The sequence below is a fragment of the Herpailurus yagouaroundi genome, unplaced genomic scaffold, assembly GCF_014898765.1.
Source record: "Herpailurus yagouaroundi ecotype Mexico unplaced genomic scaffold, PumYag 28, whole genome shotgun sequence".
Classification (NCBI taxonomy): domain Eukaryota; kingdom Metazoa; phylum Chordata; class Mammalia; order Carnivora; family Felidae; genus Herpailurus; species Herpailurus yagouaroundi.
Genome location: NW_024412376.1, coordinates 35,791,061 through 35,810,540, shown reverse-complemented (window position 1 = coordinate 35,810,540; position 19,480 = coordinate 35,791,061). Strand labels below are relative to the sequence as shown.

General features: G+C 40.3%; 1 long non-coding RNA gene across 2 annotated transcripts in view; it reads left to right on the top strand.

The window, feature by feature from the left end:
* LOC121028342 (uncharacterized) overlaps positions 1-19,480 on the top strand; it is a 401,683-nt gene that overhangs the window by 152,128 nt on the left and 230,075 nt on the right. The gene's annotated exons all lie outside the window — the stretch shown is intronic.

Genomic DNA, 19,480 nt, shown 5'->3' with positions numbered 1-19,480 from the left:
ATGCTGCCTTTTCTTTTTGATCATCTGGATGACCACATTTTAACTGAACCCCACCATGTGATTTAGGTGTTGTGTTTTCTTGGCATTTGTGGTTGAATGTTGGCACCACGTAATTACCAAAATGATAGCGTTTAACATTCAAATATGCTGGTAAGCACGTCTGGCTGCTATTAGGTTGGCAACTTCTAATGTGAAAATCACAATAACCATTCCTCACCCATTCCTCAACTGCTGTTCAGTAGAAGGTTTATTGACCCAGGAGTCTAAACACTAGAAGTGCCCAAAGAACAAAATTGTCCTAAATGATTTTAAAGTAATGTTTAAAAAATATCTCTATGGCAATAAAGAATGATTAGCTCTAGAGTGTTTGCTCTAGTGAATGGTCTGAGAATTCAGAGGGCCAGGTAGCATGGGGCAAAAGGATATGTGAATGGCCATAAATGGTCACTGTGGAATCATTGCTGTTCTCCCTCCATCCCTCCTTCTCTCTCTCTGCCTTGCGAATGAGAGGGGTTAGTGGTGGTTCTGGGTTGTTCATGTTTTGGTAGGTAGTAACCGCGCCAAAGTGTTAAATTTGAAGTATTAAGTAGAACTTTGACAAATACGTCTAACATATCCCATTTCTTAACCTAAATACTGGGGAAAAAAAAGAACGAGATGCATTCATGAAATACTGCAGTGGAGCAAGTGTTTTTTCCATGCTAGTATGCTTTTGGATTTAAGGCTCTAGAAATAGAGGGAATCTCAATCAAGCCACATGTCTGGACATACCAAAAACAAAAAAACAAAAACAAAAACAAAAAACCCCCCACAAAACCAGATTCAGACTGTGAATGTCAAATTATTTTAATCAATTCCACAGACAGAATTACTTGTTTGCAGTGAATTTTGCACTTGAAGGGAGCTTCCATAGGGCAAGATTCTGGTTTTTTAAGTTGTTTAATGTATTGACATGTTGATTTGGTACACAAGAAAGTGGAATGGTGTGTCCGAATAATGGTGTTTAATTGTTGAGGCTAATGAGAGAAGAAAAAGGTAGGCTTCACATGTAAATGATGTCGGTCTGCCAAATGATGTAGTTCACCATGTGGAGGAAATGTTTGCATTTGTTAAAAAAGAGAAAAGAGATTGCAGAGCTGACTCATCACGTGGAAAACAGTAGCATAGATGCTGGATTCAAATGATGTCACCCTGTAGCAATTAGTCACATATAGTCATGTTGTGAATAGCGTTTGGCTTTGGGATATTACTAATACCTGGTTCTTCCCATTTGGTCGCTAATATACTGAAGTGTAATCCACCAGGGCAGGTATTTTTGCCAGTTTGGTTGATTGCTGTGTCTCCCCCACCTGTTACACCTCTTACGCCTGATACATAATAGAACCTCAATACAAACCTTTTGGAATGATTACATTTAAATTTTGTTGGTTTTAGGGGTACCTGGGTGGCTCAGTTGGTTAAGCATCTCACTCTTGATTTCAGCTCAGGTCATAATCTCACAGTTCATGAGTTCAAGCCCTGGGCGTGGGCTTCTCTGTTGGGCTCCTCACGGACAGCCAGTCAGCTGGGACCCTGCCTGAGATTCCCCCTCTCCCTCTGCCCCTCCCCCACTCACGTGAGGGCTCTCTCTCGCAAAATAAATAAATATTTTGTAAAAATTTTATTGGTTTTATATTTTTGTTGTATTAATCTGTAGATTTGTTTTTGTTTTATGATTGGCTGAGAATGGTATGCCATAGAACTTTGAACCTAGTTCTATGCTGTGCACATTTAAATAAGATTAAAAATGGTTAAATCCAACAATGAGTCTTTTATTTTATAGGTTTCTATACCTTCCTCCTGTTTGTCCAACACACTGATGCAATAGGAAGAATCAAGTTACAAAATGTATTTTGTGTGTCACAGGAGAAGGGAAGTAGAAAGTGGAGCAAAGCAGAGAGAAGAGGAAAGAGGGGTGCTTGGGTGCCTCAAAGTGTCTGACTCTTGATTTCGTCTCAGGTCATGATCTTGTGGTTTCATGGGTTTGAGCCCCGTGTTGGGCTCTGTGCCAGCATCCTGGAGCCTGTTTGGGATTCTCTCTCTCTCCCCCTGTCTCTCTGCCCCTCCCCAACTCACGCGGTCTCTGTCTCTCTTAAAGTAAATAAATAAACTTAAAAAAAGAGAGCGAAAAGGAAAGAGATTAGAGATGATAGTAAGATTAAGAACCTGAGGGATTACCAGGAGAAGGACACCATTATTGCTGCAGTGGGTTGAATAATGACCCCTTGCCCCCAAAAAACCATGTGTACCCAGAACCTGCAAATGAGACCTTATTTGAAATATGGGTCTTTGCTATTGTAATTAAGGTAGGGATCTCGAGATGAGGTCATTTTGGATCAGGGTGGGCCCTAAGCACAATGGTGGGTGTCCTTATAAGAGATGGAAGAGGCAGAGGTGCACAGCCACACAGACAGGAAGGCGGTGTGCAGGAGGCAGGGATTTAACTGACGCATGTACACACCGAGCGAAGCTACGAGTTGTGGGCAGCCACTGGATGACAGAAGAGAGGCAGAGAGCAGATTCTTGCCCAGAGCCTCCAGAAGGAACCAAGCCTGCTGACACTTTTTAATTTCAGACTTTTGGGCCTCCAGAGCTGTGAGAGAATCTGTTGTTTTAAGCCACCAAGTGTGTGGTAGTTTTTTACAGGAGCCCTAGGAAACTGACCCAATAGTACTATGGCAAGATAAATAAAACACATCTTTAGAACCGGTGAAACATTTAAAAAAATATTTTAAATATTTTGTTTTCTTATATCCCCCCCCCCCCACCAAGCCCTGCTAATAAGTGTCTTCTAAATGGGTTAACACTTGAGAAAATGAGCAGCTCAACTGAAAGACTTTTTAAAAACCACCTTACCCTGACCATGTTACGTTCACAAAACAGATTTTTTTTGCACTCAGGTCTTTTTTTCTTTGACCAGTGCCTCGGTTATTGTCACAGGTTCTGCCCTCTTTCATGGTGAACACACATCTGCCTGTCTGTGGGCACACACTCCAGTCAGGGTTTGAATTTCGTTGTTCCTCTCTCATTAAGATAAAGGGCAAAAATAAGAGGTGGTTAGCTTGCTAAGCAAGTTATTCCAAATGATTGTTGCTAACATCAAAAACCAATGCTAGGCTCGGTACCACGTGTCTCCCATTGACTAATGTTATAATCTGTCTGGGCTTAATCATTGTCACATTTTCATGCATTGTCCGATAATCATTAATCTCCTTCTTCATGTGAGGAAGACTTTTCAATGTGGCTGTCCAGAAGTTAAAGAGGAAAACTACTTAAAAAAAATAGGTAGTTTAAAAACCCAATTTAAAAATATTTCCATATATTCACTGAATACATAAAATATCAAATAATCATTGAATAAGTGCCACAGCCATGAGGTTTTATTCCTGGCAGGAAGATCCATAAATTAGATCAGCATGGGCCCTGCAATCTGCTCTTGAGAAACCTGTGCATTCCTTTCCTGTCACAATGGCTAGAAAAGGCACTTTATATTCTACATCCCAAATAAAGCCCTGGGTTTAGAAATGCTAGCGTTTTCATCTGCTTAAATCAGAGTGGGCTCTGAAGGGTGGGGAGGGGGTATTATTTTTCATTTCAACCATTCGAAAGAATTAGCTTTCCAGAAGAACTTTGTTCCTATAATAAACCTAACTAGATCTACTTATTCACTCAAAAAATAAATAAGAGAAGAAGAAGAAGAGAAAATGTGGAAGAGCCAAGAATCTGTCAGCTCCATAATAGTGGTTGACCAAGCGCTGGCGTTGAACTCTTGCAGGATTTCTGCAGGGCCCGAGGACTTTCACAGAGGAGGCAAGTCTCACAAGGAAACAACCCTGGTGCAAAAAAGGTCAGAGTCTGACTAAACCAATGTGCTCTGCAGTGTGGGAAGAGGTGGTGCATCTCCGAACTTCATTTCTTGGTTGGGATATTTTACGAAGCAAAACTGCTGTCTCCTCCACCCAGGGGAGAAGGGGATTGTCTCACCAGGAGAATGTCCTCAGTTGAGGAGTGGTTAGAATGATGTTACATGTATATTCCTGAAAGCTGGGTGTAAGTCAACTTTAAGAATTGAATGAAGCTTTATTGAGATATGATTGACACATGACGTTGTGTAGGTTTAAGGTATACAGTGTGATGATTTAATATATGTATACTGTGAAGTAATTACCACAGTAAGGTTTGTTAGCACATCCATCACCTCACACAGTTGCCTTTTGTGTGTGTGTGTGTGTGTGTGTGTGTGTGTGTGTGTGTGTGTGGTGAGAACATTTAAGATCTGTTCTCTTAGCAACTTTCAAGTGTATAAGTATGTGTGTGTGTGTATCACAGAATTGTTAACTATTGTCAACATGCTGTATATCATATCCCCATAACTTATTCATCTTATAACTGGAAGTTCATACCCTTTGATCAACATCTCCCTCACTTTCCCAACACCCCAATCCCTGGCAACCACCATTTGATTCTCTGTTTCTGTGAGGTTGGCTTTTGTTAGAGTCCACATACAAGTGAGATCACGTGGTTTTTGTCTTTCTCTGTCTGACTTACTTCACCTTAGCATCATGCCCTCGAGGTCATCCGTGTTGTTGACAATGCCAGGCTTTCCTTCCATTGATGGCTGAAAAATAGTCCACTGTAAAACTGAACGAAGTTAGATTGGCACACTTGACTAATTTTTGTGTTATGTTTCCACGTGTTGGGTTTACCCACAGTGAAGCCCCTCGACCAGGGACCAAAGAGGGGACCAGTAATGGAGACAACAGATGCTATGGAGACAGTTCCGGGTGGACACAAATTGTTCCTTCCTCATTTACTAGCACTGTGACCTTAGGGAAAATATTGGATCTAGCTGACTCTCTATTTCCTCAGCTGTAAAATGAGGACAACTACAGAGAAATTCAGAGGGTTGATGCTGGGGGATTAAATGATGTAACACGGGCCAGAAGCTCGCTCTGGTCCCTGGCCCCAGGGAGGTCTTCTTTGTGAGGCCCACCAGCTCACTATTATCCTCTACCTGCTAACCAAGTGAGCACCCTTCAGTAGTCCCACTTCTCTCTCTAGAATCCTATGTTGTGGCATGCTTAAATATTCCTGTATTTCTAAGTTCAGTTAAGATTGGGTGTGTCTATAAGTAATACAGACCCCAAATAGTAGTAGTTTAAACAAGGTAGGAATTTATTTCTCTGCAGAAGTCTAAGGGTAGAGAGTGCAGATGGCTGTTCTGTACATGAATCCTCTGGGACTGAGGCAAACTTCCTTTTTGTTCCTGCATCGTGCATCTTTCTATTCCAAGCTACTTCATGATCCATGGTGGCTGCTCTAGCTCCAGCTACCATGTCTCCATTCCAGCTAACATAAATGAAGGAGGAATAAAGAAAAAAAAATAGGCAAAGACATTCCCTACTGTCTTTTCACAAAACATAAAAACACTTTCATCTTACGACTCATTGTCCAGAACTTAGGCACATGATCACTCCTAGCTATAAGAAAAGTTGGGGTATGTCCAGCCTACAAGTGGGGTTTCAATACTCTGGAAAGGGGGGAATGGATACTGGTGATACTCTGCACTCATAGCTCTGCATTAACAGTCATTTCAGTTACTGCCCACATGCATAGATGTTTTCTATACACCCCAAGAGTGGCTTGTTTTCTGAACATGATCACTGTCTGCAAAGCCTATTCTTCTCGACTCTCATTATGGGCAGAGAGGCAGAATGTGATGAGTCATTGCCTCCCCGCCCAAACAAAACACAGTTGAAGGGGAGTGGTTCTCCAAGGAACAGGTGGTGCTAGTAAAAGAAGGGGAGACAGAATTCTGGGCAGACCAAACCAAAGTATGTCAACTACATTCTCACAACTTGTTGAGGGGGAAGTGTTTTCAACAGAACCCATGAATAAAAGGAAAACTAAATGAATGCCAGTGGAACCATCTTACAGCCCTAATTCTGGCTGTTGATGGTCAAGAAGCCCTCTGACGTCATGACTGGCCCAGAGGTCCTCACTCACACTGGGAGTGCTACACTGGAATCAGGTAAGCCTGGGGCTGCTCACAGGCATGCCCCCGTCCCTTAAGAATACACACACACACACACACACACACACACACACACAGGAAGAAAGAGCGTGCGCACATGAGAGAGATAAGAAGAAAGAGAGCATGAGAGAGAAAAAAATGAGCTTTGATGACATATTGTAAGTCCTTGGGAGTCCTTGAGGCCAACTCGACTTTATGTCTGTTTTATATCTAAAATAAGTCCTCTACTTAAAGTTGAGTTGCATTTCTGTCATTGCAACTGAGAGATTTGTGACAAATGTATGTCTCTCCTTCAAAATCCATGAGAAGAAGTGTTCATAGACCTGGCTGTGATTCTGAACTATCAAAGTACTTTGGTTTTAAAGCTAAGACTTAAAAAGAAAAAAAAAATCATGGTATATGTATTAAGTAAAGTTAACATTTTAAAATGTCACTATTGTAGAGAGATTTGAAACATGGAGTATGGATTCAGAGTGCCCAAATCTGGGTTCTCCATTTGGTAGATGTTTTTGCAAACTTAATCTGTCAGTGTCTCAGAGACATAGTAATAAAACCTATCTCATAGAAGTGTTCTGGGGTTCAGTAAAAGAGTTAACATTGGTAAAGCATCTAAAATAATGCTTAGCCCATAGCAGGTACTTCTTGGGTGTAGTGCTATTCTGGATCCATTTGTAAATTACTAAGATTTTTTTCTCTGGGGTTTCAGGTATAGATGTTTGACTTAATTTTACTCCTTTGTTCATGAAAAGGTTAATAAACATCTTGTAAAACAACTACTCTATAATTTGCAAACTTAATATTGCCAGATTTTTTGTAGATTAAGATTGCTTCAAACAAGGTAAATCTATACAGAATAAAATGTGGCACAGTTTCTCTGACAGTTATTTGCTATAGAATTCTCCACATAAATCCAGTACTAGGATGGGATATAGCTTTTGCACACTGTCTAGTCTATCACTGCAATGACCTCATCTCTCAGTAATATTTTCTGGAGATTATTTGAAAAGTTGGGGCTCAGAAGTGTTATGTGCCATAGCAGGTACTTTAAGCAGAGCAGGACTGTTGTCTTAGAATCATGAAGGCAGCTGACTCTGCAGACAGTCAGCAGAGCGTCAGAAATCATGAAGTATCAGGATTCCAAATTTGTAGAAGAGCCGGACCATAGCGTGCAGGTCTAAAGAATTAGGTTACATTAACGAAATCTGTATCTGACCAACTGACACTTTCTGAATCCCACGGAGGATGATGTTGACCATGTGCTATGTCCTGGAATTACGCATAATCTGGGGACATTCTGTGAAGGAACACCAGCTTTTGGTTACATACGTGTAAAGCTCTTGGTATACTCCCCTATTGAACAGAAATGCCTACTTAGATGTTAAGGCTTCTGCAGACTCTCATCCAAACATTCAAATGAACACTCTCTCCTCTAGGCCAGGCTGCCACCTGCCTTATCATGAGAAAAGGATTGCCTTGGCCTTCAAGAAGACTCCTTGTAACTTCTCAAGGCTGGCTGTTTGTAGCTACAAAAATATGTTTCTCTGTTTCTGACCCCCTCCCCCCATCTAGATAGATGCTTTTTTTCCAAAGCCAAATCACAGAATGCTAGAGCCTGAGGTGATGGAGGGATCCTCTTTTCTCCCTGCTTTATTCTATAGATTTGAGAACAGAGGCCCAGAAGGCAAGAACCTATCCAAGGTGATGTAGCCAACAGCAGTGATCCAGACTGTGTCCTGAAAGATCGCCAACCATTATTTTTCCCCCCAGTCATTATTAATATAAGAGCAGAGAGGTAGTTTTTCTCTGTGAATTCATTTGCATGTGACGTATTAGCATTATTTGCACATTCCACTGAATCAGTAAATTCAAGGGATAGCTAAGCAGGAGTTTGAGCAAGCCAGGACAGTTCAACAGTGCGACTCTAGGACAGACCTGCTCCTTTGGACCTGACACTCCAGTGCCGGTTGCATAACTGACGTGGCCGTCTGACTTATCACCACTCTGAGGAAATCTTTGCCAAGAGTGGCTAGCTGGGAATTGTCACGCTTGTCATCAGAACAGAGGGTAAGGTATTTCATTAGGCAGACCCAGCCTGTTTCTCCCATCCAAGTACTAACCAGGCCCGACTCTGCTTAGCTTCCGAGATCAGACGAGATCGGGCGCGTTCAGAGTGGTATGGCCGTAGACAAACCCAGCCTGTTTCTAATACCCTGCAGTGTATGTGAAAGTCAGTGGTTGCTTACTAGCTTGTGACAAATAATTAGAGGCAGGAAAATGCTATTTTTCTACAGTTGGCATCAAGTCTAGATCGTGTTTCCACACCTAAATGTATCCTCACAGCTAATACTATGTTGCTCTTGATTGCTGCAGAACTGGTGGCACTGCCAACTTTTCATCTTTAAAACTATTCCTGTCATAAGCTTTTTGGCTCTTGACCACAGTGCAAGCTGTGCACTGTGCAAGATCTTGTTACTAGCTGGTTTGCTAAAGGCAGTGTAGCCGGAGGTGAAAGAGAAGGTATAAATCAAGAAAATAATTGTGATCTGAAGTTTCTCTTGTTCAGAACTTGAGCAAATATTCATAAGCAAAGTAGAAGCTCTCTGACAATAGCTGTTATTGGAAATGGCCTTTAAAAGGTAAAGACTTGATTCTTAAATGCTTCTGACCTATGTTCCCCTATTTTTCTACATGTCCATGAGTATTCTTTGCTTTCTTTCCATCTTCTCTCCCTTTCTCTCTTCTTTAGTCCTTCCAAATGACCTTTACAATGTTGGAATTCAAGGTAAGGCCAAATGTTCCATGGCTTCCAACTATGAAGGTGCTAGAGCATTGGTTCTGCTGCCCAAGTGGGTTTTCCACTTTCCTGGATGGCCTAGTTCTGCTGCCGTGGAAGACAAGAGTCATGTGGAGTGGTTGTGGGAGGCAGTTCCTGAGTCCTAATCTGGGGCCACTTCGGGTCCAACTGAGACCACCAGCAGTGGCTTTGGCAAGTGTTTGTGTACAAGAAAGACTGCATGGTCTAGTGGGTGGAAAGAGCACTGTGCTCAGGACAAGGTCAACTGGGTTCTGGTCTTCCTTTCTGTGTGGTCCTGAGAAGATACCCTAATTTCTCTGAGCATCTTTTTCTTCATCTATTAAGTGACCATACAATATCTAATTCCTTTCCAGTTCCAATGTTCATGATTCAGGAGACTCAATTAGATCCAAGGCATATCCAATTCCATTTAATAAGACTCATGTTATGATGGGGTTCCTTTCTACATTCTCAAAGGAAATAAAAATAGATATTTGTTTTGGAGTAACAGTAATTGAACATGACTGCTTTTGGTAAAATTCCAGCATCAAGGGGTTTACTAAGCATTGAAGGAGGAGCAGAATGAGCAGAGGATCTAATCTGGCTTTTCATTTTAAACTGGAGATGATTTCAAAGCACTCATGTACCCAGAAAGTATCAGATAACAACAAAGTACAGTCAGAATTCCATGGAAATCCGTTATTCCCATAGCAGGTAGTGTTGCACAATTCTCCAGTCAAGAGAGTGTCACTATGATAACCACAGGGACCCCTGAGCCAAGTGTCCCCCTGTTCACCCAGTGGACTACCTCCAGAGCTACAATCACCCTGCTCCCTATACTTCATTGAATACATTCACATAAATGGAAATTGTTGGAGGAAACAAAATTTGTGGTTAAATACTAGGGATTAAAGAGGAAAAACAAAACTAAATGAGAACTCTTATTTATGAAATGTTGAAATTTAAAAAAATCAATGCCCTCCAACAACGTGATTCATGTAATCATCTAAGCCAGAGGCTCTCAGCTTGGCGTGGGGATCCACCGGTAAGCCTCTATCCATTTGGAATTTGTTGAAAATAGTATGTGAGGATATATTAAGTGTAATAGTTTTTTTTTTTTTAAGTTTATTTATTTTGAGAGAGAGAGAGAAAACAAGCAAGGGAGGGGCAGAGAGAGAGAGGGAAAAAGAATCCCAAGCAGGCTCTGTGCTGTCAGTGATCGACACACAGTTCTATCTCACGAACCATGAGATCATGATCTGAGTCAAAATCAAGAGTCAGATGTCTAACCAACTGAGTCACCCAGGAGTCCCAATGTAATAGTTTAAAGTAACCCATTTGCAAAATTTCATATAAAAAATGAAAGCAGACTCAAGGTTATTCCTTTAATATTTATTTTTCTCTCATTGGACTCCAGTGTTTTTAGAAGTCGAGGGTGAAAAGCACTGAATTAAAATTAGGATACAGAGATCTGTGTGTTCCCCTGAGAGTGTCGATGAGACTAGGTCTTGTGTATGAACTTATCTGACCTGGCAGGAAAAAAAGTTGAAAATATGCTGAGCCGTGAAACAGTCTCACATCAACCTATATTGAGCAATCACCAGGGACTCGCCAAGAATGAAAATTTATAAATATATAATTTCTTTCTCACTGGGATTATTGTGCATGTACATGCGCACACACACTCAACTTTCCTTTATTATGTAAGGTACACATGTTCATTGCAAATAAATGAGTATATTTAGATAAATATAAAAGTAAACTGTATTCCCAAATGCAATAATAGTAACCTATCTCAAAGAGTTCCTCTGATAATTAAATGAGTGGATGTAAATGCAGTGGCAGTGCCTGGCCCAGAGCAAGCAAGCACAAATGAGGGTGTTTATTATGGTAATTATCATATACTTTGGTGTATATCCCTTTGATTTCCCCTCCCAACTGTTCCCCCCTCAGTATTTCCCAAATCAATAAGTGGCATTCTCATTTTTAAAAACTTATTTGGCCAAACATTTCACTGCTATCTCTCTCGCTCCTCCCTCTACCTCATGCCAAATCCTGTAGAACAGATAAACCTGGTGATTGTACTTTTAATTTAACTACTTCTCACCACATCCCTTACTACCACCCTCGTTCAAGCCATCGGCATCTCCTGCCTAAACTATGGCAATGACCTTTGAACTGGTCTTTCTGCTTCCACTCTTGTTCCTTTACAGACTATTCCCCACCCAGCAGTCAAAATCCTCTGTCACTTTCCTGCTCAAAACCCTCCAGTGGTTTCCCAAAACCCTTGCTAAGCTCATCTCACCTCCCACTAGCTCCCAGCCGTGGGTCCTTGCTGTGCCATGGTTGTGCCTACCATGCTTTACTCCCAGCATTTGAACTGGGTTTCATCCAGGGAGGGCCTTGCTGTCCGTCCCTTCTTACAGATTTCTATCCACATGTCATCTCTTCAGAGAATTCTTCCCCAAGCACACTATTTAAAATAGTTCCCTCCTCTACACTTTAATTCTTTACCCTACTTTACTTTTATTCACAGCACTTATGCCTTTATTTATATTTATTTGTTTACTGGCTCTCTCTCCACCCTTCTAGATTGTAAATTGTGTGAGCGTGGGATGTTTTGTTCACTGCTGTCTCCCCAGTGCCTGGAATAGTGCCTGGGACAGGAAGAACATAGAAATGCTCCACATGTGTTTGGTGAATGGATGAATGAACAGACATCCTCTCTATCCATATATATGTTATAAACTTTATCATACTATACATTGTTTTGTGCGCCACTGAAGCATTCTATATTGCATTGTGTGAATTTTTTCGGGCAGTAAATAGACTTTCATGACATTATTCTTATTGGTGGCACAATAGATCTTCGCATGGTGAATGGATGCACAATAATTAATTGAAACAATGTTTTATTAATGGACCTTCAGACTAATTTCAACTTTTTTCAAATTATTAAAAACTACTGACACAGACATCTTTAGGAACACTCTTAAATATAACCACAGGATAAGTTGTTGGAAGTTACATATGACTTTAAGTATGTTCATCTTGGGGGTTTTATTATATCAGATAATCTTCCAGAGGGGTTGCACTGATTTTGATCCCACCATCAGTGTTGAGGCAACATTTATTGCAAGGCTTGTGTTTTATATATAGAAAGATTCTGAAGGCAGAGAGCAGGATTTCATTTACTGAACTTGAATAGCACCCAAGAAAAGTGAAATATCCCCCCCCCCCTTTAAAATGTTCGGGGGGGGGGGTGGTAAGTATGATGAATGTGATGGAGACCATATTGATTTGAAGCATAAGTGCACTTTGGGGCTACTGACTTGCACAGTAGTGACAGACCTCAAAGCCAAGCAGCAGACCAATAATGCTTCTTCCAACCAGTGGGCAAAAAGATTGTAAGACAAATCATGTTGTAAAGCCTGTGTTTCTGCCCTAACGTGGGATGGTTATGCCAATGTACATTTGGGTAAGGAGGAAATGGAGCTCTCCAGGAAATACTACTGCAGGGTTTCAAGGATTCCTGGAGCAAAGATGGTTGGACAATATTCCTGAAGGTAAGGATAGGCAATTTAGTCTTGCCAACACTTGTTTCCCTGTGATAAGCTGGCCCCCACTCTCCAGTAATTTCCCTTCTATTGTTGTTAAAATGAAAGATGCCCATGCCAAGAATGACTGATTTAAAAAAAGCATGCACTTCTGTAGTATGATATCTGTTGGTTTTTAATGGACATCCAATAGAAGCAGGATGGTGGTGGGTTACTGTGCCCTGGGAAGCTGGCTCCAAGGAGGTCTAGTAGGCACCTGGTCTTGTGACAGAGTCACAAAGTGTTTACACACTTTACACACAAAGTCCCAGTGTTTAACACCCAGGGTTGGTATTATAAGCACTCTTCTACTCTTGCCGTTTTCTGCAACTTTTGTGTTCAGAGGGAAGAGCCTGAAAGTGTGATATTCCAGAGGGCTGGGGTAAGTTCTTCAGAAATTCCTGTGAGCCAGGGATCAAGCAAACAAGAAAGTCATGGTGGCGGGTGCAGGAAAGCGGGACCTGTGGTCTCGTATGTGAACTTTCATGGAAATAGTCCCATGTTTCTTATCCCTGAATTCTATTCTGGGGGGCTTGAGTGTGCTTCTTTTCCTGAGGATGAGGGGGCGGGCATTAGATCTGTATTTTCTGGACTCCAGGATGCAGCCCCCTCACACTCATAGATTCTGTACATGGGCTCAGAGACCACACTGGTGCCTCACTGACACTTTCCCTCTCTTCAGGCTCCCTTTCTCTTGAGTCTGGCAACTGTGGCAGAGAATTTAGATAGGCTACCAACCTGCGAGGATCAAACACACTTCTCCATATTTCTTTCACTGTCTCTTGAGTCTTGTGAAGCATCTCTATGACTAATAAAGATAGCCAGTTCTGAATTTTTTTTGTTCCAGAGCAGAACATAAATTCTGCTAATGTTACAAGGACTGTAAAGTTCTTAGAGAACAAGAAGGATCTTTTGAAAATATTTTGTATTCTACCCTGCTCTCTGTGCATACTCTACAGCACTTTACAACAAGTACTTTTCCCCCTGAGAATAATTTTAAATTATTACGGAAGCCCTAGAGATAGTTTCTGTAATTCGGGCTCTCTCACAGACGTGTGGAATCAGCAAAGAGAAGCCTGGAGAATGAATGCACTTCTCCAGAATTCTTTGAAGAGCTCCTCTCTGCCTCCCAGGCCTTCTCCCAGGGGTGATGGTTTCCATGTACTATCCTTTCAGTCTCCGGCAGGCCCAACTTCACATGTTGAAGAGTTCAGTCATTCTGTGTTTTCCAAATGCCACCACCCTGGGAGCCAGCGTGGAGCAGGAGACATGAATTAGCTCCCTACCCCCTGCTTCCTGGACCTGCAGAGTGGAAACTAGGCTTTCCATGACTCAGGGTGAGAGGCAGGACTCGGGGCACTGCTGTTCCCCCTCAGGGCATCTGATTTTTATCTCTCAATTTCACAGTTTGTTAATGACATTTTCAAAAGTTCTGGGGGCTCAAAATTGTTTCCACAATTTCGTTTTCTTTTGCATTAAAGGTTTGATTTTGCTATTTTTAACATTAAAAAAATTTTTTTAAAATGTTTATTTATTTCTGAGAGAGAGAGAGAGAGAGAGAGACAGAGTGTGAGCCGGGGAGGGGCAGAGAGAGGGAGACACAGAAACTGAAGCAGGCTCCAGGCTCTGAGCTGTCAGCACAGAGCCCGACGCGGGGCTGGAACCCACGAACTGTGAGATCATGACCTGAGCTGAAGTTGGACGCTTAACCCACTGAGCCACCCAGTGGGTTAGCCCCTGATTTTGCTATTTTTAAAATAGCCCCTGATTTTGCTATTTTTAAAGACTGAAATTGTCACTGTCCTGCAATTTGAAGTGTGTGACATTTCAGTATGAAAGCCTGCGTCCTAGACCTGTAAACCAACTCGTTGAATTACTTGAAGGAGAGCTGAATAGTTCCCTCTTGTTTTGATGGAGGACCTGTCCCTTCGGGACCTGTATCCAGACAGACCTTGTGCAGGTCACATGCGTGGCAGGTAAAGGGAGGAAGCATTTGGGGGCTTGGATCTGCTGGAAATTCTCCTAGGCTGATAAACCAGCGCCTTTCCTGATTTAGACAATAGATTTTGGTTGAATATTTCCTATGTGCCAGACATAGTGTGCTTGGTGCTGGGGGTGCAAACAGGGAGAAGACAGTCTTTGTTCTCCAAAAGTTCAGAGAGTGGAGAGTTATACTGGAGGCTGGAGCCATATCATAGCTCTGCCACTTACTATTTTAATGACTTGGTTAAGCCACTTGACTCTCAGGACTCTGTTTTCTCATCTCTAAAATGGGTTCACATACCTCACCAAGTTGTGATGATCATCAATGGTTCCATCAGGCTACAGACAGCCTGGGGCTCACACGCAGAGATATAAACAAATACCTGCAATACTTCTTTGTCCTCTAAGGATGTAGTGTCTTACGAGGAAATAACTTCCTCGTTTCCTCAGGGGTGTGGTGAGGATCGGTCACAACGATCTCTGAAACTTTTCTACAGTGGTACTAGTGTGCAGTAGGTGCTAAATAAGTGTTGTTTTTCCCTTCAAAGCCTTCCTGTGGCCCAGAGGCCTGATCTGTCATAGAGAAATTAGGGAAGTATTTTGTTAGGACATGAAGTGGCCCTCACCATTTTATGTTGTAATTGTATATTAGTTTTAACACTTTAAACCTGGAATTCTGAAATCCTGCTTCTCTCTTTTAAATATGTTTGCCAAAAGTAGTATGTGTCCATAATTTTAAATGATAAAATAATAGCATAAGATTGAAAACAAAATAGCAGTCCCCTGCCTTCCTATCACAAGTCCTACTCGCCAGAGGCAGCTACTCTCATTTCTTCTAACTTTATTCCTTGGCATTTAGCTGTATATTTCTAAATAATATAGCAATAGTGCTACTTCTCACTATAATTACTCACTTATGAAAGATGGAAATTGATCTCTCTTTCATGTACATACTTCTCTCCAGCCCCCCATCCTTCCCATGCAGTAAAATCATCATTATTTGTTAAATTATTACCCAATGTTTGCATTTTTAGGACAATGTCAATGTCACTCACAGTTCTCTATGATTACATTTCCCTTCTTGCTTTTCCTAGAGTTTAAATGGTCTTTAAAAAAAATCTGCTTCGTGTCTTATTCCTACATTAATTAGTTTCCACATTCTCCAGGAAACATGACTTCAGGAATTGGTTCTACTTTTTTTCTTGGAGATATTGTTTCTGGAATATTTCATTTTCCTGCTCCAATCTGAACCTGAAGACTTCCAAGGCTTGCCGGATAGCTGCTGACTTGGGTATCCCATTTTTTGTTATTCAAGGAATTCTCTTCACATCTAAACAGTCACTCCTGGAGAACTATATTCCTCATTTCCTGGCTGTCTTGCATTGCTTTATCTCGGTTTATTCTTTTGTTTTTATGGAACACATCCTCTAGTAGCTTTCTGACACAGGATATGTAGAAGGTAAACTTTTTGAGGACTTTGAATATCATAAAACTTTTATTGTACACTTAAATTGATTTACAGTTTGGCTGCCTATGAAATTCTAGATTAAAACTATTTTTTTAAAATTTAAAGATAGCATTGCTCCAGCATCTTCTAGATTTCAGAGTGCTTTTGGAAAATCCAACGCTATGCTGATTCCTGGCCCTTGGTACATGCCCTGTGTTTCTTGTCTGGGATTTCTTAGGGTATTTTTCTTTATTCCCAAATGCAGAAATTTCACAGTGGTTTGCTTTGGTGTGGTTTGTTTTTCATTTATTGTCCTGAGTATTTGGTGGGCCATTTCAATTTGGAAAGTTACGGCCTTTAGTTCTGGGAAAGTTTCCTGTATTATCTGATTTTTGCTTCCATCTGTTTACTTGGTGTTCCTTCTGGAACTCCTGTTAGTCAGAGGTCAGACCTTCTGAATTGATCATCTATTTTTAAAAATCTTTTTTTTTCTCTTATTTTCCAGTTTGTTATTTTGTTGTTGTTCTACTTTAGATTTTCTCAACTTTACCTTCTCTTTTCCTATTAATTCTTTATATTGCATTTATATTTTTAATTCCCACTGAGTCTTTCTTGTTCTCTGAAAGTTTCTTTCTTTTCTTCTAGTCTTATTTCTATTTGTGAAGGCAATATTTTCTTTTATCTGAGGATTGTAGATTGAGGTTTAAGTTTCCTTTTATCTCAGCTTGGTCACTGCTTCATGTATTTGGTTTGTTAATTTGAGTCTCTGCATTTCATGTATGTGATGGCCACTGGCTGACTGTGCTGATATAGGAGTGAAGTAGGGTTCAAGGTAGAGGTGTACCTAGCATATCTACACTGGATCAGATCAATTCATGCATTGATTATGCATGGATATCATGCATGGATAACCAAAATTCTTTTCAGCAATGGTGATAGAGATCAGTGGTAATTATTTTCATGATTTTTAGTTGCAAACAATTAACACTAAAAGGGATGAATTTTAATTTTAAGAAATTAATCAAATTAGTATTTCACGTATATACTAAATTTTGCAATTACCAAACAAAACTCTTATTCTTCATACTTCTCTGTGTCATTGCTTTAAATTTTCAATATAAATAAAAACTCAGAGTGTTTATGTAGAATGACAAAACTCAGTAATTCAGAGTTTTCTTCCATCTTTTCAATTTCTATGGTGTTGTTGTTTACTTTTGAATCTATTGTTTAAGCACAGGAATATGGAGTGCCACAGGGATTGGACATAAATTGTGCTGAAGCAAACTCAGATAATTTGAACCTTTGAATGTACTCATGAAAGGAACACAGACAGCTGAGTTTGTGTTAGTGGAAGAATGGGCTTGGTGATGGGGAGTTTCTCAAATGAACTTCCAGGTAGATAATTAAAATGTGCTAATTTGTACTTTATATACATATTATTGATATTCCACAGTAGCCAGAGCAATTGTTTGGAACTTAGATATAGAATGGAGTTTTATGTGGGAAGTATTTTATCACTAAGGTTGTTTAAAATTGCTGCATAATTGTGCATAAAAAATAAATAATACAAAGCCAACTAACATTTAGGTGATTTAATTATTGATTTTAAATTCTCTGCAGGCAATCCCTTATTACTCACACTATGGGCTGATGGGTTCCATTCCTGGCCCTTGCCATGAACTGATGCAGGGTCTGGGGTTTTACCTGGTGCTCCACAGAGGTCACTTTCTTTAGGCCTTTCCTCTAGGGCCAGCTAGTTCCTCTGATGTGTGTATATGTATGTGTGTATATATATATATATATATATATATATATATATATATATATATGGCTGCCAGCATTTTGGGAACTGGTGAAGAGGGCTGGGTACTCAATGTTTGATAGTTTCACCTAATCCTGTTTTCCATAGGGGACTTCCCTCCCACACTATGCAAGTTCTGTTACCCAGCTTCTCTGGCTTAGTTTTTTCTGAAAATAAACCTTCTATCTGCTTCTACAATGGGAGTCTTGGGGCCATAGTTATCTGGAAGTACAAGAAGGAGGATCTGTGTGCTCCCTAAATAGACTTCCAACCAATTTCTTCTGTTTTCAGCCCCAGTCTTCAACTCTGTTTTCAGAGATTCTGGTGCATAAATTCCTAGACATCCCTAGAATTTTGCAGCCCAAATTTTCTGGATATTTGTTTCTTTGCTTGGTGTTCCCCATCATGGTCATTTTAGGCCCTCACTTTCTTTACTATGTTAAGTCAGTTAAGATTAATCAGTGTGCTTTGCATCTTCCATAGTTAGTTGCCTCTCTTTTTCAGTGTCATTCTCTGTCATGATCTCTTTGTCTTTGTAGGTTTTTATTACTGAAAATTCTTTTTAGGGGCATTTTGGGATGGAGCAGAGATAAATACATTGTCTCATCTATTTTGTTTAATTGGAAGTCTCCTTTATTATTTTTATATAAAAGTAGACATTGAAATTTTAGAGAATAGAAGTAAAAATGTAAATTAGTTTTTTGGTAAGAACAAAATTTCACTCATCAGGGAAATACAAATCAAAACCACAATGAGATACCACTTCACACCTGTCAGAATGGCTAAAATTAACAACTTAGGAAACAACAGATGTTGGCGAGGATGTGGAGAAAGAGGAACCCTTTACACTGCTGATGGGAATGCAAACTGGTGCAGCCACTCTGGAAAACAGTATGGAGGTTCCTCAAAAAATTAAAAATAGAACTACCCTATGACCCAGCAATTGCACTACTAGGTATTTATCCAAAGGATACAAAAATGCTGATTCGAAGGAGCACACGCACCCCAATGTTTGTAGCAGTACTATCAACAATAGCCAAACTATGGAAAGGGCTCAAATATCCATTGACTGATGAATGGATAAAAAGATGTGGTGTGTATATATATATATATATATATATATATATATATATATATATATATACACACATATACATATATATACATATACACACACACGCATGCACGCACATACACACACACACACACACACACACACACACACACACACTGGGATACTACTCAGTGATGAAAAAGAATGAAATCTTGTCATTAGCAACAACGTTGATGGAACTAGAGTATATGATGCTTAGCAAAATAAGTCACAGAGAAAGACAGATATCATATGATTTCACTCGTGGAATTTGAGAAACACAACAGATGAACATAGGGGAAGGGAAGGAAAATTTCAAGATTTTAAATAAATTCAAATTATGCTACTTCCTACTCTGCTACCAAATCCCAGAGGGAATGTATACACTCTGCTATAAGGGGTAATTTAGAGGACAAGTTTGAGAAACTGTTGTGAGGCAAGGCAATTTGGATAAATGCTTTGGGAATCTGGTCCTCGGTTGAGAAGGAATCCATGATATCTGTCTGTAGGTCATAAACATCCCTCTTCTAATTTACCAATCAGAAACAGTCATGCTTGGCAAAATATGTTTTCCACCAAGCATCACATGGAACCTAGGGTCACGATATGACATAATCAAAGTAATAAAAGGATGGAGATAGCCTTCCAGCTAAATTCCTATCATCCCTGGCTTATATGAATCCTAAACCCAAT